General features: G+C 35.7%; 1 long non-coding RNA gene across 1 annotated transcript in view; it reads right to left on the bottom strand.

Annotated features, from left to right (window-relative positions):
- Positions 1 to 23,541, bottom strand: part of LOC123571921 (uncharacterized) — a 508,559-nt gene that overhangs the window by 397,198 nt on the left and 87,820 nt on the right. Inside the window, exon 2 of the long non-coding RNA XR_006696249.2 lies at positions 20,457 to 20,510. This is a non-coding gene — a long non-coding RNA (uncharacterized lncRNA). The remainder of the gene's footprint in view (positions 1 to 20,456; positions 20,511 to 23,541) is intronic.

Here is a 23,541-nt window from a genome sequence, read left to right as displayed (position 1 = left end):
AGGCTGAGGCAGGAGAATGGCATGAACCCGGGAGGTGGAGCTTGCAGTGAGCTGAGATCCGGCCACTGCACTCCAGCCTGGGCAACAGAGCGAGACTCCGTCTCAAAAAAAATAAAAATAAATAAAAAAAATAACAAATATTATTAGAGCTACACTCCGACACAATACTAGTGGAGGACTTTAGCATCCAATGCTTAGCATTAAACAGATAATTCAGACAAAAAAATTAATGAAGAAACATTGAGTTTAAATTGCACACTAGGGACAGGCACAGTGGTTCCCATCTGCAATCCCAGCACTTTGGGAGGCCAAGACAGGTGGATCACTTGAGCCCAGGAGTTCACAACCAACCTGGGCAACATGGCAAAAACCCTTCTCTAACCCCCCCAAAAAAGCAAAAATGGGTCACATCTGGTGGCATGTGCCTGTAGTTCCAGCTATTTGAGAGGCTGAGAAGGGAGCATAACTTGAACCCAGGAGGTGGAGGTTGCAGTGAACTGAGATTGTGCCACTGCACTCCAGCCTGGATTGCAGACTAAGACTCTGCCTCAAAAATAGATAAAAAGACATTCAAATAAATTCAACATTAGACCACATGAACCTAATGGATATTTACAGAACATTTTATTCAACAGATACACAATGCACATTCTTCTTGTATATTCAGTGCAGGGAACATTCTCCAAAGAGACCATATGTTAGGAGACAAAACAAATCTCAACTTTTTTTTTTTTTTTTTTTTTTTTTTGAGACAGTCTCACTCTGTCACCCAGGCTAAAGTGCAGGGGCGTGATCTCAGCCCACTGCAGCCTCCATCTCCCAGGTTCAAGTGATTCTCATGCTTCAGCCTCCCGAGTAGCTGAGACTACTGGCATGCACCATAGTGCCTGGCTAAGTTTTTTATTTTCAGTAGAGTCGGGATTTCACCATATTGGTCAAACTGGTCTCAATCTCCTAGACTCAAGCGATCTGCCTACCACAGCCTCCCAAAGTGCTAGGATTACAGGCATGAGCCACCATGTCAAGCTAAATCTCAACAAATTTTTAAAATCTAAAATAGTGTCAGGTATATTTTTAGACTACAAAGGATACAATATAAAATCAATAATAAGACAAACACACTGAAATTAAACAACATGCTTCCGAATGACCATTGGGTCAAGAAGAAATTAAGAAAGAAATGTTTTAAATTTCTTGAAACAAAAACCTAAACATACTCAAACCCATGGGATACAGATAAATTAGTACTATGAGGAAATTTTATAACAAATGCCTACATCAAAAATGGAGAAAGATTTCAAATAAAATTCTGAGGATACACCTCTGGAACTAGGAAAGCAATATACATTTTCTATATAATTCAAATTAATTTTTCTATACAAATAAACAGAAATATGTAAGAGAGAGAGATCCAAAACTGAATGAAATTAAAGGAGAACTAAAAGTGTAATGATTCTTTCAACCAATGCTTTTTGAGAAAAAACATTAAAATAGGCAAGACAATAGAGGTTTCGATTAATACGTCTATGGATAAACATATAGTCTTTTAAAGCATACCTAAAATAATTCAAAAATATCTATTAAGCCACAAAAATACAATATATTCCAAAATTTTTGCATGATATAATCTTTTTGAAAATTAATAGTAAAAAGTAGTAACAAATTAACTAAACCAATATCACATAATTTTAAAAACTTTTGAAAAACACTTCAGTCAAAGAAAAGTTGAAATTTTACAATTTATTTTTTAAAGTGTATGATATATATCCAAACTCATGGAGTATATCTAAAGTCAATCTAAAAGGACAATTATTTATCTCAAACATTTATGTTACTGAAAAAGATATAAAGTTTGTAAAACAGTAAAATTAATCTGTTTAAAATGCAAAATAAATTTTAAAAAATCAAGAGGAAGAAATTCATAAATGTAAAAATGAAAGATTCCTTTGTAAAGATAATTACAGGAAAAATATTTTAAAACACAATTGATTCTTAAAACAGTAAAATGGGTCTCTAGATAATGTAGCAATAAAACACAGTTGATAAAATGAGAATTGAGAATGCAGCAATAATCACAAACACAAGAATATAGAAGTATCAGGAAGTACTCTTCAAAGTTATACAGATAAATTTAACAACCTATGTAAAATAGATGATTTCTGAAGACATATCCATGATAAAATTTTTACTCAGAAATAATAATAAAGGATTTGAAGTGAAAATAAAATATTATTAATATTTTTATCAATGATTACATAATATAGCAAGAAGTTTAAAAAATAGTACCAAAGATGTTTTCACAGTTAAATTCTTTTTTTTTTTTTTTTTTTTTTTTGAGACGGAGTCTCGCTCTGTCACCCAGGCTGGAGTGCAGTGGCCGGATCTCAGCTCACTGCAAGCTCCGCCTCCCAGGTTCACGCCATTCTCCTGCCTCAGCCTCCCGAGTAGCTGGGACTACAGGCGCCTGCCACCTCGCCCGGCTAAGTTTTTGTATTTTTAGTAGAGACGGGGTTTCACTGTGTTACCCAGGATGGTCTCGATCTCCTGACCTCGTGATCCGCCCGTCTCGGCCTCCCAAAGTGCTGGGATTACAGGCTTGAGCCACCGCGCCCGGCCCACAGTTAAATTCTTTAAAATCCTCAACTAACAGATATTTTAAGTGCTATCCAAACGAGAGATAGAGAAGGCAAGCTTTAAAAAATATTTCTAAGAATCCACCAAAGAACAAGTAACAAAGTATGCAAAATAGTCAATGGAAAATTTAGACTTGCATTGTCTAATATGGTACTTGCTAGTACAAGGTGACTATTTAAATTTAAATTTAAGATTCAATTTCACAGTTGCACTGGTCACTTTTTTTTTCTCGCAGACAGAATCCCGCTGTGTCGCTGAGACTGGAGTTCAGTGGCATGATCTTGGGTCACTGCAATCTCCAGATCCCAGGTTCAAGTGATTCTCCTGGCTCAGCCTCCCAAGCAGCTGGGATTACAGGCACCTGCCACCATGTCCAGCTAATTTTTGTATTTTTAGTAGAGACAGGGTTTCACCTGTTGGCCAGGCTGGTCTCGAACTCCTGACCTCAGGTGATTCTCCCCCCTCAGCCTCCCAAAGTGCTGGGATTACGGATGAGTCACCACATCCGGCCACACTAGTCACATATTAATTGCTTAATGGATACATGTGGCTAGTAGCTGCTATATTAGACTGTGCAGAAATAGAACATTTTGACAGGTAGTTCTAGAAGAAACGCCCCAGTGAGTTTCTCCTCCTGGACACATCACTGAGGGTGGAAAAAACTGGGACAGCCTAATTGAATAAGCCTGCTCCATTTACCTACTTCTGGGGATAAGAGACAGAGATTCAGGGAGACACTGATTTATGGTCCCTGTAGAAACTCAAGAAGATATAAACAATTCATGCCATCACATACTTTCAAATACATTATATTTCCTTGGCACAATACTGCACCCGTCTTAAAGAGTGGAAATTGAGACTCAGCAAGATTAAGAACTTGAGTTCACTATGCTGATAAATATTAATGCTGGATCTTAAATCCATAACTTCCAAATGCAAGCCTACCATACCCTTGACAATGTACCACCTAGTTCTTGCCCAAAACAGGTGCTTTGATCTGTTGCTATAGTGCTATGGCCATGTACCTGAAAGCTAATTTGTAATCCTCAAGGGCCTGCAAGCTCTAAGTGTTCTCAAGCATTCAGCTTGCAGATATTCAGTAATTATTGGTTCTTGCTTATTTGCCAGACTTAATAAACATTACAACATTTAATATACACAATACAAACAGAAAGCGACAGAGGGGAGAGAGAAATGCTTTGGTTAAAAAAGTATAAAGTAGATGAGAACATAATTTTGATCCAGTTTTATATGGAAACGAATATATGGTTTGGCATAATAAAACACTCCATGTTAAAGTATCTAATCCTGTCACTGACGCATAGTAGGTACTCAATAAATGTTTATGGTTGTGCACTGCTGGTAAACTGCAGAGAGCGGAAATGGCATTCCCCACATTCTACAAATAAGCAATGGTCTGTTTTTCTTGGAAACTGGATATCTAAAGATAGACCCTAAGAAGAAATCATGAAGTAAACATAAAGTAAATGCCATATTTATCACTGTAGTGAACTGTTTGTTGCATTAGGGAGGAATTAATGTTGGTGGAGCGTTTGTGCTGATCCCCAAATGACCACAAACTGAGCTGTAAATATATATATATATTCTCATCACATTTTGCTGCTGTTTATCTCAATGAGCAGCATCCGCTCCCAAACCACATAAATGCCAGCCCTGATGTTAGGGAGTAGAGATGACCTACAGAGTACCAAGCTCATTTAATGAATGTATTTCTATTCTCAGTGATGGTATTGATACAGCTGCATTATGTACTACCTGGAAGAGCGTTTCTATAGAAGGACCAGGGAGAAGTTTTTGCTTAGGTATCTGTGGCAGGCTCAGGAGTATGGTTAACTCTTTTTTAATGAAACTAACTGAATTAGTGGAGTGGGGAAAGGGAAGGAGTTACATTAAAGTATTATTCTCCAAGAGTGATGAAGTCTATCATTCTGAGAAATTTGAAATCGCTCCTCCAAGGTCTTAGGCATGGCTCAGAAAATGTTAAACTGACAGTCACCTGCCAACAAGGTTGAAAAAGAGAGTATCCTAGATAAAGAGACCACTGAGAAGCCTTACAGTTGCAAAATGAATGCCAAAATGAGAGCAAGAAGGAAGACAATCAAAATCAAATATCTCCTATTGCAAAACTGTTCTTAGGAAGATGGTATGACAAAGAGAGGGAGATGAAATATAAACAAAAACAAAACAAAAATCTGGTGTCTATGTTTCAAAAAATTACAGATTGAAGTAGATACAGATAACAGCAAATAGTAAAACTACACTAACAACTTGCCTCCCTCCCTCCCTCCCTCCCTCCCTTCCTTCCATCCTTCCTTTCTCTTTTGACGGAATTTCACTCATCGCCCAGGGTGGAGTGCAATATCATGATCTCAACTCACTGCAACCTCCACCTCCCAGATTCAATTGATTCTCCTGCCTCAGCCTCCTGAGTAGCTGGGATTACAGATGCCCACCAACTGCTCAGCTAATTTTTTTGTATTTTTAGTGGAGTTGGGGTTTCACCATATTGGCCAGACGGGTGTCGAACTCCTCAGGTGATCTACCCACCTTGGCCTCCCAAAGTGCTGGGATTACAGGTGTGAGCGGCCACATCTGGCCTACTAACAACATTCATTAGGTAAAACTGGTGATGATTAAAAAGAAACAAAATACAATAGTGAGGTTTCTAGGCCACATGATGAGAACTGACCAGGCAAAGGAGCAGGCTCACTGTAGCAGTAGAAAAGAGATTTGCTTACGTGGCCAAACTTAAGGCACCAGAACAGTCATGACTGCCAAGTGTATGATAAAAAGAAGAGCCATAAACAGGTTGGGTCTAAGATACAAAATCAGCACAAAAAAGCCCAAATTTATTTTTAGTTTAATTTTAACACAGCATATTGCATTTGAAGTACTGGGAAAAAGCACATATTCCTATTGGTGTCTAGGAGTGAGGAGGAAATATTTATGGCATAATAAAAATATGCAGTTCTGATGGTATGTATTGTGATCTGAGAGAAATTCTTAATTAACATTAGAAATTCTTTCAAGAAGTATGCAATAACGATATCCACCTATGCCATTTTTGTGAATAAGAAGAGTTAAATGTCATGCATAAAAAAATAGGCACAGGTGGTGAATCCAGGCTGCAGTAGTTACTGTACCACTTTCAATTATGATCATAGATGATACATTTATCCTTAATGGGCTCCTTGTTCCATGGGTGTGAAAGAAGTGCAACTCAGGGCACTTACCATGCTCCTATGGGACATTGAAAACTTAAAATGTATATAAAATTAAGAAAGCAAACTCATTCACTTGGAAGCATTTTTTTAATTGAAAACAAGTATATTCTATGTGACAACCATTATACTTAGGCAAGTGAATTTCAAAGATAAATAGGACACCATCCAAATCCTCAAAAGTCCAATAAAGAATAAAGACAAAATAATTATGTATGAGAAAACAAAATGACTTGTTAAAGAAATTTGCCTGTTTACACAATACGTTTTATTATTTTTCTCCACTTGATCCTTACACCAATTCTATGAGATAGCAATTTAGTAATAAATGTATTATTCCTATCTTGTTAAAACAAACAGGAAAACTGAGTCTTAGAGAGTTGTAGTGATTGGACTGTGGTTAGAATTTTGTAGGAATTTTGTAGGTGAAGACTCTAGGTTTTCTGATTGTCAATGATTGATTTTTTTTCCACTTAAGTAATAATAGTCTTCCAAAACAGAAATGGATTTCTCCTCTGTTATTGCAACAATGAAGATACAAAACAAGACTCCATGTCTATAGAAAACCAAAACATCAATCACGTCACTCAGTGATTCAGTAGATTATGTGAAAATGTTGTCCCCATGATGTCATTTATCTACATTGTTCACCTAGTTTACTGTTTTGGCCAGACATTTTAGCATGGCCTCAACACAGGCTTAGAGCCTAGCAGAGCACACTAGTAAAATATTTTACCCAATGACCCAAATTGTCAATTACATGATCTGTCCAGATTGCATTGCTACCGCCAACATATTTTTTAAAAGAAAACTATCAGAAAAGGCAGAAATAGCAGCATATTAATGAAGATCATTAGTAAATGATAAAGATTAGGCTTTGGCCCAATCGTATTTTCATCTTAATCATGGCAGAGAAGAGATAAGGTAGTAAGAGAGTGGTAGAGACAACTACGAAATCTGCACATCCCCTTCAGTTCCACAAATCCCTGGTTACCTTGGAGAAAACCCAGATCTATGATATGCCAGTTACTCCTAGTGATAGCATTTTTATGTTGCAGGAGTGCTGCCAAAACTTGTCCTTGGAATTGACAACCTCAGGTAAAGAGAGAATAAAACTGCTATTTATTGAGTGTCTACTGCATGTTAGGCCATTTTACGCATTTAAAACATTACAATATAAGTGTGCATTTTCATATATGGAACCCAGGGCTCAGGGAGGTTACATATTTTCTTCATGGTCAAATTTCAATTAACAGTAAAAAACTGTTTTTCTTAGATCTGGGCACCTTCTATAATGCTGATCTGCAAAATGCTTCTAAAGGGCTTAATTGAGAATGCTGGTCATGGAAAAGTCACAGGATGAAAGCAGACACTACAGAGGCAGGAACTATCTGTAAGAGTGGAAAAGAAACAACCTGGCATTATGAAACAGTATGAGTTTGGAATTTGAGATTAGATAGTGATATGTATTGGCATTTATAAACTCAAGTGTTTAAGGGATCATGTAAGCCATATAGTTCAACTGCCCATTTAATACTTGAGTTTCCTCCATAAGGTCCCCACTAAGCTGATCAAGCTAAGTTTCTCTACTTTGAGCTTCCCTATTATTTGATACCATATCCTTTACCTCCTGGGTCACGCCTCACATTCTCTCAATCCTCCTGTACCCTATTCATTGCCCAGCAGGCAGCTTGGATCAGGAGTAACTTAACCACATTGCTCAGCTGTTCAGTGTACACATTCCTTCTATAGGAGTTCTTGAAGACCACAACCAGAGATCTGCAAGAACACCCTGATAATCACTCACACACAAATATGGGAGGGTGAGGGATTTAATACTTCATGTGACAACTCTGATCATCGTGGCATGGGAGCTAGAACCATTCCTTGAGCAGAAAATTCTGCATTAAGTTAGACTTGACTGCATCAAATAATCAAGTAGAATTTTGCCCCTGTTGCCAGAGCAGTGGCAAGCTTGACAATGTACCCTCGTACTTGTTTTCTTTTTTCCTTTTCCAAAGTTGTCCTTTTTTCCATTCCTGTTCCCCTGAGTTTCTTCCTAAAGCAAACTACCTAGACACACCTCTTCTTTTGCTCTACTTTCTGAGGATTGGTCACTTATGGGACGGTAGGAATAGAGATCCTTTCCAATCCTGATCTAATATGCAATGTGGCCTCAAGGTTTTTTTATCCTCATCTTCTTGTCTTTTATTAATTTCCATATACCTAGCACCTAACACAGATTTTAATCCCATAAAAAGGAATCACAATATCTAATCAATGGGTATATAGATGAATAAACGGTTGAAATATGTGTGGTCAAGGTAAATGTATTTAGAATTAAAGTGTTCTCTAAGGTTGAAGAAAAGTTTTGCCCAACTAGTTAAAGGCAAAACTAGTTACAGACAAAGTGGGAAACATCAAGAGGCTTAGGATATATCCATTCCTCATCATGATATCTTAGGACTCCATTATCCTAATCCTAGCATAAAGTCATTGGATCTATATTGTTGATCATAAGAATACTAATTTTTAACTATTCTATGTTTACATTTCAGAGCCATATTTTAAAAATATAGACTCACAGCCAGGCATGGTAGCTCACGCCTGTAATCCCAGCACTTTGGGAGGCTGAGGCAGGCAGATCACTAGGTCAAGAGGTCAAGACCATCCTAGCCAACATGATGAAACCCTGTCTATACTAAAAATACAAAAATTAGCCAGGCATGTGGCAGGAGCCTGTAGTCCCAGCTACTCGGGAGGCTGAGGCAGGAGAATCGCTTGAACCCGGGAGGTGGAGGTTGCAGTGAGCCAAAATCGTGCCAGTGCACTACAGCCTGGGTAACAAAGTGAGACTCCATCTCAAAAAAACAAAAAACAAAAACAAAAACGAAAAAAAACATGTGTATGAGGAGGAGATAGATTTAAGATTCTATACTTAAGAAGAAAGGATTGGCTAGACTTTAAATCAAAATACATGGTTTTAGTAGCTTAGTAGCTGTGTGCTTTGGTATTGATAAAATTCTTGGTCTACTTGTCTTACTGTGTTGATTATAGTATAAGATAAATAAATAAGGAAATCTTAATTGTGCAGTATCATATATATTAAAGTATTATGGATAATGTAATTCCTTCTAGATTAGGCACTATGCCTGATGTTTGTATTTTCCAAAGCACTTGGAGTGAACTACTAAAGAAATGAAGCGTTTTCAACTGAGTGCTCAGAAGATTAAGAAAATAATTCAAAGGCTGAAGGGCCTGATCTACAGGGCAAGATTAAATGAGAACATGTACTTCATCATTCTGTTAGGCAATGCCTAATGGAGGGTCAGGACTGTAAACATATATTTCAAAGAGGTAAACGCAAAGATGGAGAATTATTTCAGTTGATACAAAAATAAATAAGTGAGAACATTGAGAATGAAATTAAAAATGATCTGGGTACCAAAAATGATCACAATTATTTTATTTGGAATCTTTCAAGCTAACATAAAACAACCTAGATTTTTTATCTTCATTTTATCGTTGAGATGATCTCCAGAGACTAACATATACTTTTTGATGACATACTTTTCCTCCCACATTAGATAGAAACTCATCCTGAATTATTATCTTATCTTTTTAATTCAAACTATCACGGGACAAAAATAATCACAAAATATATTGTTTTTTTCCAAAATGTCAGGTTTTTTATCCACTTGCTTTTTTTTTTTCTTCTTACCCACCATGAACTTCCTTGAGGAATGCTTCTGTGAGTGTACAAGTGGAACTAATTGAAAAAGATCAGACTTAATAGAATTTAAACTAACTGAAGGGAGAGAGAACTTCAGTCACAGTAGTATCAGGGGAAATGAGACAAGACCAAGGGAGATTCTGAAAACTAAAGTACTACAAATGCACTGTAAATTCTGCAAAGGCAGGTGTCTGTTCATATTTAACTTGAAAGAAAATAGAAGTGAGTCAATATAATATGTGATAATTTTTTTTAATCTGGAGAAGCACTTAATAGTAATTTTTCTGGCAAACATACTTGATTCAAAGAAGGAAGAAAAGAGTATATTATTTTCTTTCTGACAACAGCCAGATTCTGTTTACTTCAGACTCAGTAAGAAATTGGCATCTTACTAAAATGAGACTATAGCTTAATTGTTCTTGTTTAAAGAATAACCCATAAGCAAAAATGTGGTATTTGAGGCAGTTTGTCTTTATAATGGCTTCGAACATATATTAGTTAGTCTTGAGCCCTGTACTTCTTTTCTCACATTTCTGGGAGTTGGCATTCCCCTGAGGCCTGATCTCACTGGGCAGGTCCTGCCGATAATAATAAATGATGACAGGGTCATGCTTTGCAGCTTAGAGCAGTCCCATTTGTATTCGATTTCTCCACTATCCTAGGAATTTAGATAGCTAAGGCAGAGTTTCCTTTTTCTCCCACTTTCCCCATTACATAAAAGTTCTCATGCTCAGGTTCTTTTGATCCTGGCATCTTCATTGTCATCAACATTAGTTATTCTGTGACTCTTGTCATCTGGGAACTGTCTAGGGATATCATTTTTTTTCTTTTCTTTTTTTTTTTTTTTTTTGAGACGGAGTCTTGCTCTGTCACCCAGGCTGGAGTGCAGTGGTGCAATCTTGGCTCACTGCAAGCTCCAACCCCCAGGTTCACGCCATTCCCCTTGTCTCCTCAGCCTCCTGAGTAGCTGGGACTACAGGTGCCCGCCACCACACCCGGCTGATTTTTTGTATTTTTAGTAGAGACGGGATTTCATCATGTTAGCCAGGATAGTCTCGATTCCCTGACCTCGTGATCCACCCGCCTCGCCCTCCAAAAATGCTGGGATTACAGGCGTGAGTCACGGCTCCCTGCCAGGATATCATCTTTAATTACAACTTTGCCAAGCTGTGAGTCCTTGCATCAGTCACCCACCCTCTTTGATTTTATTTCCTCATCTGTTTAATAAGACAAGATGATCTCGAATCTTCTATCACGTGATTCTAAATCAGTGTTTCTCAACCCCAGCACTACTGACATTTTGAGCAAAATAACTCATTGTTCTGAGGAGCTGCCCTGTGTGTAGTAGAATATTTAGCAGCACCTCTGACCTCTATACAAGATACCAGTAGTAAATAACACCCCTTCCTAGTTATGACAATCAAAGATGCCTCTAGACATTGCTGAATATTCCCTGGGTAGGGGCAAAATCACCCACAGTGGTGAACCATCATCCTAGACCCAGATCAAGAAGGTGTTTCTTTTTACAAAATACTAAGGTATGTACCATGCAGTTTTCTAAAAAAAATTTTTAAACATAAACTATCCTAAAATATAAATCTCATATTCAGTAGAATTCCACTGTCTCCATAACCATTCCCACAAAATTGCACGTTCTTTTTATTCTCTTTCTGCCCTGTTTACTTTTTATTTTTTTATTTTTTGGGGAGCCCTGTTTAAATGTTGGTTCTGCACCACCAGATGTGGTCTGATCAAGGCTCTCCTGACAGTGTGGCTCTGATCCATGCAATCTACCACAGCTGGTCCTGCTACATTCAATTACATCACCTTTCCTGTTGTTGCAAGTGGGCCTGTTTCAGTCTCAATCTTTGTGACATCTGGTTGTTCTCTCCTTTCTAAAATCCTATTTGCTATTCGCACAGCCACTTCATCCCACCCTGTTCCTACAAGAGAAAGAGGTTCACAGTTTCCTTTTTGTGGTTGACCCTATTGCGAGAACTGGTGGCTACTGGGGGGAGCCATATCAATGAAGAACTGTTTTTTCACATGGGCTAGCCTGAGAGCAACTATAGTGCTCTTTTCTCAGTGTGCACGTCTCTGCACTGGGCTAGTTAAAGAAGTTGTAGGAATAATAATCAATTTATTTGCATTCTGATGCCATGAAATTAGTATTTGAAAATTTATGTTTTGTATTTACACAATTTTTGAGAGTATAATTCAAGGCAAGTTATTTGATGTCAAAATTGTAAAAAAAAAAATTATTATTATTATTTGAGTTGGAGTCTCACTCACTCTGTTGCCAAGGCTGGAGTGCAGTGGCGCAGTCTCAGCTCACTGCAACCTCTGCCTCCTGAGTTCAAACGATTCTCCTGCCTCAGCATCCTGAGTAGCTGGGATTACAGGCATGTGCCACCATGCCTAGCTAATTTTTGTATTTTCGGTAGAGACGGGTTTCACTATGTTGGCCAAGCTGGTCTTGAACTCCTGACCTCAAATGATCCACCTGCCTCAGTCTCCAAAATTGCTGGGATTATAGGCATGAGCCACCATGCCCGGCCAAAAATTATTTACAACCATTTATTTTATATTTTTAAATAATAACCACATATTGATTAGAAGGATGTTGATGCATATGAAAAATACAACAGAAATTTTTGATTCTATTTTGTCAATAATGCTAACCTTTTGGACTTGAAAAATAATTTGCTTTGCAGGACATTGTTAGAGGGACTGTTTAATTTGTATTGCTGGGGGAGAGGGTGGACACAAATTTATAATTTGTGTTATAAATATAGTCTCTGGAAACTTGATCTGCATATATTTATTCAAAATGACAATCAGGCCATGAGGTATTACAGGCAAAAGAGATTTCCACCACTTAGAGATTTGGTAATTTGTGCAATCTCTGATGTGAAATAATACTTTCACTCCTAATGCCTTCATTCCTCTAACACTTCTGCTTCCAATGGTAAATATTAATGAGAAAAAGTGTTGTGACCAGTAAGCACAGTTGCGCCTCTTAGCACAATTATTGGTTTTAATAACTTCAGAATTGATTAATAGCCTGTTTGTTTTATGGAACCTGCTCAAAGACAAGACTAACTGGGACTAGACTTTTACATAATTTTCACTGGGACACAGCCTAATCCAAGGAGGACATCTTGTAATTACTGAGCACAAGACAGGATTCTCAGTCTGAACTATATGAAGCTGAAGTCTGAATCTGGCCATTTATGTCTTGTCTTAATTCCTCAATCCTGTGTGCAAAGAACTACCCTCAAGTAATTTATAATCCAAGGACAAAAAGGGAAAAAACACAGGAGGAAATATAGTGAAAAATTGTGCAATATATGTCTACAACCAGGCCTGGTTCATCACTAAATGAAATGATCCAGGTAACTAGAAAAGGTTATCATGAAGAAGATAACCTTAAATAGTATTTATTTTCAAAGATCATAGAATGACTCTATTCTTAAAGTCCCATGAACTAATTTTTTTTCATCCTTATGAAAGGGCTTTCATGAGAAATTCTTTGTGTATTGTCCCCTGGCTGCTTTTAAATCACTTTTTGAAAAAAAAATTATGGAAATATAATACATCTATCATATAATTCATGCATTTAGAGTGTAGAATTAAGTGCTTTTTGGCATATTACATCATTAAAATTTTATGTGGTACTAAAATATATGTAACAAAATTTGCCATTCTAACCATTTTTAAGTGTACAATTCAAAGGTATTAATTATATTCACAATGTTGTGCAATCATCACTTTTTTTTTTTTTTTGAGACAGAGGCTCACTCTGTGCCCAGTCTGGAGTATAGCGGTACGATCTCAGCTCACTGCAACCTCTGCCTCCCAGGTTCAAGCGATTCTCATGCCTCAGCCTCCCAGTAGTTGAGACTACAGGCACGCCCCACTGCACCTGGCTAATTTTTGTATTTTTAGTAGAGATGGGGTTTTGCCATGTTGGTCAGGCTGGTCTCGAACTCCTGATTTCAAGTGATCTGCCCACCTCGGCCTTTCAAAGTGCTGGGATTACAGGTGTGAACCACCACACCTGGTCATTTCTATCTATTTCTAAAACTTTTCATCACATCAAATAGAAACTCTGAAACCATTATGTAAAAATTCTGCATCTCTCTCCCCCCAGGTTACCCTGGTAATCTCTAATCTACTTTCTGTCTGTATCAATTTACCTATTTAACTATTTCATATAAGTGGGATCATATAATGTTTTTCTTTTATGTCTGGCTTATTTTTATGTAGCAGAATGTTTTCAAGGTCCATCCATGTTGCAGCATATATCAGAATTTCTTACCTTTTTAAGGCAGAATCATATTCCATTATATGTATATTGTACATTTTGTTTATCCATTCATCTGTTAATGGTCATTTGAGTCGTTTCCACCTTTAGCTATTGTAATAATGCTGCAATGAATATTGATGTCTAAACGTCTGTTGAAATCCCTGCTTTCTATTTCTTTCATTATATACCCAGGAATGGAATTGCTGGTTCATATGGCAATTGCATGTTTAGTTTGTTGAGGAACTGCCAAACTAGCTTCCATGGTGGTTGCATCATTTTACTTTTCCACCAGCAATGTGTGAAGGTTCCAATTTGTCCATATCCTTGCCAACATTTGTTACTATTATTATTTTTTAGATTATCCTGGTAGATGTGAAAAAGTATATCGTGGTTTTGATTTGCATTTCTGTGACAATTGGTAATGCTAAGCATTTTCTTATATGCTTATTGTTCATTTGTATATACTCTTTGGAAAAATGTCTATTTAAGTTATTTCACCATTTTAAAATCAGGCTGTAGATTTGTTGGTGACTTGTAGGAGTTTCTTCTGTGTTTTTTATACTAACCCCTTGTCAGATATATGATTTTCAAATATTTTCTCCCCTTCTGTAGGCTGTCTTTTCACATATTCTTTTTTAAAAATTATTTCAATAGCTTTTGGGATACAAATGTTTTTTTCTTACAGGGATGAATTATACAGTAATGCATTCTGAGACTTTAGTGTACTGAGTAGTGTACATTGTATGTAACATGTAGTTTTTTATCCCTAGCTCCCAACCACCCTCCCATTTCTGAGTTTCTAAAGTCCATTATATCACTCTGTATGCCTTTGCTTACTCATAACTTAGCACTCACTTGTAAGTGAGGACACACAGTTTTTGGTTTTCCACTCCTGTGTTGCTTGGCTTAGAATAATGGCCTTCAGCTCCATCCAAGTTGATGAAAAATACATTATTTTGTTCATTTTAATGGCTGAGTAGTATTCCATGGTGTATATATACCACATTTTCTTTGTCCATTCATTAGTCAATGGGCACTTAGGTTGGTTCCACATCTTTGCAATTGTTAATTGTGCTGCTATAAACTTTATGTGACTTCATACTTTCTTGATAGCGTACTTTGATACACAAAAGTTTTCAATATCTGTGAAGCCCAATTTATATATTTTTCTATTAAATAACTGTCAATGAGCAGAAATTAAGTAAAAAATGGCACTATTGAGCAATATTATTTCAGGTTACTGTTCCATGTGCTTATCACAAAACTTAAGGCCTGTGTTAAAGTAACCCATGGAAATGTCAGGTGGCTTCCCAACCAAGTAGTCATTCTTACATTTATTTTTTGTTCAACAAATTTAGTTATGTATAACAAGGGCTTAACACTGCATTAGGCATTGAAGGAAAACAAGAAACTGAGAGAGAAAAAATACATAAAGTTTCAATGTACTTTGAGGGAGCCCACAGAAGAGCGGGAGAAAAATGGGAGTCAGGGGAATGGAGTGTGTTGTGGCCCCAATACTACAGATTTCTAGTGTTGTTACCGACATTATAGTCAATTTTCTTGAGTAATTGTTTCTCTGTTTACTGTGTGCTTCTAGGACAATGTTCAGAAATTTTAAATGATTGTTTTTTATGATTTTCACCAATTAAATCACTGTTACACTGGGGCAAGGGCCTGCTGAGCTCCTCATGCCTCCATTCTAGGAGCCCTACCCCACTGTTGGTTGTTTCTAATATGTAGCCAAGTAAAATTGCCCTGCTTGTCATCGTCTCTTAATTTCACACTCCTGATTTATTTCACCTCTTCTTCCCTTATTGATGCTCATTCCTACAGGCTTCCTGTCTTGGTCATATTGCTCCCAACTTGTCCACTTCTACTTTGCCTACTATTTGGATTTTGTTTTTCGCAGTTCCTCTACATCCTTCTTAAACTTATTTTTGACTCCCTAATTCACCCATAAGAGTAATGTAATGATATCTACTTTCATTATTCACAGCTTAAATATATCATCATGTACTCTGTCAAAGAAGTCCCAAATCAGTTTTCTAAGATGAGCATCTTTCTCTTATCCAGAAGGGTTATAACTAAGGGTTTTAAATCTTTGAGTGAAGAAGAATATCACCCTAACTGCATAACAGTTAACTTGGCCTTCTAGTTGGTAATAATTTATCACCAATCTAAAGGTGTTAAATTTTTTTTGCAAATAGACGTGTTTTTTAGTAATTTTCCTCGTGTAACATTTTATGTCCAGTATCTTTAGAAAATATTTGCCAGTTATGTTATGATTTAAAAATTTCTACCAAGTAGAAACATTCTTATGATTTGAATAAACCTAATAATAATGTTCACATAATAATTAACCCTAACAACAGTTCTATAAATCATATATTTTGCGTCTTTTCTGATTAGGAAAATTAGCTCTAGATCACCACCAAATTCTGCATATTTGTGGCAGAAGTCTGTCTGAAGTCTCTCTGTATTCAAAGCCTGTACTCTTAACAATGGTATTCTAAAGTGGTTGTTATGAAAACCCACTTGCCTTCAATATTATTGTTTGAAATATATTGTTTGAAATATATTGAAACATTTACAAAATAGAGAATAAAGCCAGTGCAAAGGCACAGAGGGATAGGAAACAATCTGCTTTATAGTAAATTGCTGATAAACCAAAACCAAGCAGACTCCTTTCTAAGACACCTCAGATATTACTGCCAGTCTATGGAAACAAATCATTTTGGAAAACGTGATCTTATGACCACAATCAAGCAATGAATTAATTAAATAATGTGTACCACAAGGCACCATCTCTACTCTTGCTATTATCCTTGGCCCCGCCCTCTTCACCTGGTAAGATATACTCTCTTCACATCTCACTTAAGACTCCCTCTCCAACAAGTCAGCTGTTCTGCTCCAGGTTTACTTCACCACACTCACCTTTATGGTACTTGTCACATGACACTAGATTAGCTGTTTATTATTTTCATGCCTTGGCTGGACCTTGAGCTCTGCTAGGAAAATCCCTGAAAATCAGCATGTCACATTATAGGCATTCAATACAGAAAACTTCTTCAATAATCACATAAAGAAAAATATCTCCTCGTGTTATTAACTGTTGAAGACAACTGCTATCTCCCCTTTCATGATGTATAGACACACTCGCAACTTATTCTCCTTTAGCCTTATTTTTCTTATAAGTTTTCTTCTTCCCTTCCCATGATTTTATATCTGAGTGGTGAAATTATTTGGCTTTATTCTGTCAAGTGACCCTTTCTACATATACATACCAAAGAATAGAAATATTACAGACTTTGATTTGACTGTCTAGCTCAGCAGACTTTATCACCCAAAATATAAACTTAAATTTTTAATGATAAATGCAGACTGTTTCCTCTCTTATACTTACCATATATCCATTTGATTTTTTAAATAATTAGATTTTTAAAACCCTTCTTTTCTCCTTTTATCTTATTAGTAAGTACCCATCATTTTTTTAGTCCAATAAACATTTATAAATGGCAATCACATGAAGAATACTTTGGTTGGTGATGCTGGTGATAAAAAAGATAAATAGTACATACATTTTTTTCTCCTGGGTCTTATTATTACAGGGGAACCAGAGAAACATAAATCACACACACACACACACACACACAGCAAGTTGATACAAACTTTCTAAAAGATGTTCTTCTGTGAAAGGAGATGTCCTGTATTCTAACATCAATCACGCAGTCTCTGACTCCTGATTCCATGCACAATGCATGTTAGGAAAAAAATATGATTCTTAGCTCCAGGCAGATGTGTCCTGAACATATCATGACTCCAATGAAGGGAAGTGAAAGTCATTAGGCATGAAACGTTTACAAAAAAGAAGAGTGACGGAATAGATATTATGTTCTGGAGACTGGAGAAGGTGAGTCACCCTCCTTTTTTGACATAAAATTTCATATACCTTCCCTCATATCGGCAACTGCATTTCCTCGACCAGGTATTATGAGAACATTTAAAAAAGAATAATAATATCTGTATGCTTCTGACAAAATATACATAAATCTATACTTGACTTCCTGCTTTAGACTTATTTATTTCATGTTAAATTTCTTTGTTGTTTCAATTAACCCATGCTTTCATTTGGCTTTCAACCTAAATATTATTTGGACTTGGGTAAATTTACCAATGAAGCCAAGCTTTCATTTAGCTCATTTCCCTAATAATCCACTCCTCCATCTCTTCTGGGATCATACAGCAGAGCACCTGTAAAGACAGGTTTCCCAGCTTTACTTGCAGGATTCAGAGTAAGTCCTTCTGCTTCAAGCTTTGGAAATATTAAAATCAACCTGAGTCATTTCTTAATATACACAGAATATTCAAAAACAGTTCTCAACTGAAATTTCTATTCAATGTAAATTGAGTTTTTCAACACTAAACCAAAACAGAACTAACTTTAAATGTTAAAGGCAGAAACCATCTTTTTACTGTTCTTGGTTTTCTTAGTTATCCGTTTAGTATTTTGAAGTTATACACAGCTTGTTACTCAGAATCAGGGCCTTATAATTTTTTATTTGTTGTTTTTTCCTTCCTAAGGCAGATCTCAAGTTTCATTTTCTTCTTTCTACATTTAAAGTCATAGTCATTTCATTCAGCTTAATTGTCCTGATAGATCCTAAAGGTATTAGGAGAGTTTGTTTTCCGTGGCATGGGAATTCTCAATAGATCCGACTTTCTTAAGAATCATTACATCTTTGGTTTTGAGCTTCTTACTTTTCAATTCAGATTCACTCTCATTGGAATAATAACTAAATAATTTGTTTTTTGCCATTGTTAAAAATCCAGAATTGGGCTTCTATGGAAAATCTCAGAATTGAATGTTTTATCAGCAAATATTTAGCTGTATCTTGTACCTTCTTGGCTTAGAATGTCCGAAGGTGGTATTTCACTCTAAAACAAAATACTCTTTAATTCATGTGTTGTATTCCAATTTTTTTATTTAATTGGGAATAAGTGGAATCCATCATCCATTTTTTTTATGACTTCTATTATAGGTTTTTATTTCAGACATATTTTGATCTATAATATAAATAGAGGAATAATTTTACAGAAGATTTGTAGCTTCCATTGGGTTAAGGAGAATCTAGATCCATCAATGGCATACATAATTAATGGATAAAAAATCTTCCCATGTATATTACAAGAAAACTACTAGAAAAGTAAAATGAATGCTTAAAATTTATCACTATTTCATTTCTTCCCCACTCTGCCTCACGTACAGGTTTCATTGTGTTGCTCATGCTTAACCCAGAAATAGTAAACTTACCAATTTTTGTGCGTTTCCTAAATCTGTGGATTTTGCTAGACTGTCATATTATCACTATAATTAACCTCAGCCCCAGGTGACAAGGAGTCCGTAAAGATAAAGAAAATTCACCCTCACATTCAATGGGTTATCCTTCATCCTTGAATCTTTGGTATTATCTATAGGGAATGCAATTTATACTGTGAATCCTCTGTTCTTCTCTCAAACAATGCCTAATAGCAAATAGCTATTTTAAAAAATATATTGCAGACTGGTTATCAACCTTTTAAAGGAATCCTTCGAGCATTTGAGAATGCTGAGTGATTCCCTTTCTTGCTCTGTGAAGCGTGCATAATCTACAGAATGCTGACGAGAAACCCTGCCAATCTGGCACCTCCAGATGGTTGGAAGATGGGAATTTATAAATTGGATTGCTACCTTCTCCAAATATATCATACATTTCCTGGTCATTTTTATCCCTATAATATGCCTCATTAAGTGAAAAGTTTTAAAGACAGTTGGATAAATTGTGCATAAACTCATATCCAGGTGTCCTGAGTAACTTGGCTCATCTTCTCTACAATTCTAACTTAAACTTGAGGATTTTCTGAGGCCCTTGGACATTCTAGTTCTCTGAATCTTTGAGGCACTAATTAAACATGTGTGTGCTCTTAATAAAAATTGAGGAATATTAGATCGACTTGAGAATGTTAAGCTTATCTTCACATGCAATGTCATTGAGTTTAAACCCTTTAATATTTTAATCTATCTTTCACATTGTAGCTATAATAGTAAATTCTGACCAACTTGCTTATTCTTACTTATGGGAATTTTATTTGCAGAAATGCAAAGGTAATCTGTGTTCTCTAAGCCACACATTCTGGTAGCAAATATAGGTTTTTTTTAACAATTGCAAAACAGAATCTCTACAATCTACCTCCCACTCACTGAAATACATATTCTGCAGTATTTTGTTTTTTATTGAATATTGTCCTACTGTATGATTCATGATAACACATCAGGACCAGAACCAGGATCAAGCAAATGAGGTATTTATATCATGAATATAATTTAAGAGAGTAGTAAAATCTTATTAATCAAGCTGATTAATATCTTAACACAATTCCTTACTGCAATATTTTAAATTACCAAAAATAATGCAAAATTCACATTGTACAAAATATCATATTTTAAAATAGATATAGGACCCAATTGTAATCACGCAAAATGCTGCCTCACATTTCTTACCTTAATTCTGGCTCAGTGGCAAAACGTCTGCCCTCTTGTTTTCCTCAAATTGCACTGTAATGGCAAAAAGTTATTTTAAGTATGAAGCAAAAACAACTGTAAAACAGAAAGGAGTGCAATTCAAGTTTTCAAATATTTAGAAGATAAACAGTCGACAAGATCAAATTTAAAGGAAAATCACATTGAATTTCAGTCCAGACATAATATTTATGAGCTGAGTCCACAAATGTTCTGAGCTGAATCAACAAATACAAAGACAAAAATATTCAACAAATGTCAAATGATCAAATGTAAAAAAAAAAAAAAAAAAAAAATTGATGTTAACAAATGTAAAAAGTAAGGGAAATCTGACAGAGAAGAGTTCATGCCAAACAATTGGGTACTTTTCCTCAATCATTTTAATCTAATCTAATTTTTATTTCAATATGTCTTAGGAATGGGATATTTTTATAGTTAAAAATTGCAATCATAGAGAAGAACATAAATAAGAGAGAAAGACCAGGATGAATAAACAGAATCATAAATGCTAAATAAAACAATAAAATAATTCAAGGAACAAAATCTTAACTTGAAAGATGCTAGGAGTTATTGCAGACATAAAAAGTAGGAATAGCGAAATGAAAAATAGCAAACAGAAAATTAGGAAAACACTTTTAAAACTAGCATTATAGTTGCCAAAATCATTTAAGATAATTAACACAGGAGTTGCATAAATATGTTTTTAGAGTAGACATCTGAATTATTTATCTGGAATATAAATGCAGTCATATTCCCAGAATCCAGATTACCAAGGCAAGAAGTACTTGCTAAGGTAATTTAAACTAGCTGCTATATAAAACCACTTTGCCTAAATTTCATCCCTTGCTAAAAGTCAATGAGCACTTCCGGAAAGCTCTTCTTTAAGCACTGACTCAGAAATCAAATCATTTTTCATCTTTCATTCAACATCTTTTGGCTTCCAAGGTGCATTGGCATCTGTCAGCCTTCAAATATGAAAGGAAAAGATAAATGAGATAGACCACTACCTTCTTACACCAACTTGTACTGAAAGGGACACCCATGACCCCAGTTAGCTTACTCTTGGCCAGAACTGGTCATATGGATCCTAATTACATGAAAGGGGTGCTGGGAAATTATGCTTGACTGTATTCCAATGGAAAATAAAATGGTTTTGTAACTATATGGGTTTTATCTGACACTTTCCAACTAGATCACCTGCGATAGAAATTTAAAGGTACGAAGGGAAATATCCAACTAATCCATCATCCATCTAATGGAAATTCTAAATGGAGATGAGCAAAAAAAATGAGGAGAAGAAATAATTAAAAAATAGAAAATAAGTATTTGGATGAAGAAACAGTTATTTAATTGAGGTGGCATGTTGAATGGAAAACAGGACTAATGAAGTATTATCCATATGTACACATATTGAATTTCCATTTCCTCAAAGATAAAAAGAAAATTCTAAAATCTTTTAAATAGGAACAGAAAGTTATTTACACAGAAAACATTATAGAAACAGCCATGCACTGTCTTAACAACACTGAATATAGAAAATAATTTTAAAAGTCCTCAATTCTGAGGGGGAAAAAATTCACCTTTAAACCTAGAGTTTCATCCCCAATCATATGTGAGGGCAAAATAAAGATGTTTTATTTATGAAAAAGGTTACAACATTCATTATTCTCTAAATACATGTGTTTTGTTTTGAGAAGGAGTCTTGCTCTGTTGCCCAGGTTGGAGTGCAGTGGCGGGATCTTGGCTCCCTGCAACCTCCACTTTCTGGGTTCAAGTGATTCTCCTGCCTCAGCCTCCCAGGTAGCTGGGATTACAGACGCATGCCACCATGCCCGGCTAATTTTTGTATTTTTAGTAGAGACGGGTTTTATTGTGTTAGCCAGGATGGTCTCCATCTCCTGACCTCATGATCTGCCTGCCTCGGCCTCCCAAAGTGTTAGGATTATAGGCGTGAGCCACCATTCCTGGCCAAGCACCTTTTAAAAACATATTCAACAGGATGTAATTTCAATGAAATTAAAAGTAATTTAACTCAGGGGTAACATGAGCTAAAATAAACAATAACAATTGAGCATAATGCAGAATGGGAATGCCTGCAAAAAATAAAGTGTAATTCAACACGGTGAAATACACACACAATTCATACAGTCTAACACACTGAAATACAGAAACAATTCAAAAAATAAAGTGTAATTCAACACGGTGAAATACACACACAATTCATACAGTCTAACACACGGAAATACAGAAACAATTCAAAAAATAAAGTGTAATTCAACACGGTGAAATACACACACAATTCATACAGTCTAACACACGGAAATACAGAAACAATTCAAAAAATAAAGTGTAATTCAACACGGTGAAATACACACACAATTCATACAGTCTAACACACGGAAATACAGAAACAATTCAAAAAATAAAGTGTAATTCAACACGGTGAAATACACACACAATTCATACAGTCTAACACACGGAAATACAGAAACAATTCAAAAAATAAAGTGTAATTCAACACGGTGAAATACACACACAATTCATACAGTCTAACACACGGAAATACAGAAACAATTCAAAAAATAAAGTGTAATTCAACACGGTGAAATACACACACAATTCATACAGTATAACACACTGAAATACATATACAATTCAAAAAATAAAGTGTAATTCAACACGGTGAAATACACACACAATTCATACAGTCTAACACACTGAAATACATATACAATTCAAAATTTTGTAAGATATGAGACTGCATTTTCTTTTACCTGGTTTCAACTACACAATTTCATTATTGTATGAATGTGATGTACATGTACATAATCATAATATTATGAATACTATTATTGCTTTCTCTTTTGAAAATCAAAATACAGACAAACCACAAATAATTCAATGCTATTTAATGAAATAGGATGTATATTCTATAAACCTTGTAAATGTAAAATACAATATTTATAGTAGTTGGAAGGGGGAAGAGAGATGAAATAAATAAAGTCTTCATTCCATTCTCTTTTATAGCACAAAATTAGTAGGTATTTTCAAAGCTTGATAAATCAAG

This window comes from Macaca fascicularis, chromosome 2 (assembly GCF_037993035.2).
Source record: "Macaca fascicularis isolate 582-1 chromosome 2, T2T-MFA8v1.1".
NCBI classification, from domain to species: domain Eukaryota; kingdom Metazoa; phylum Chordata; class Mammalia; order Primates; family Cercopithecidae; genus Macaca; species Macaca fascicularis.
This window is presented reverse-complemented; position numbering and strand designations above follow the sequence as displayed.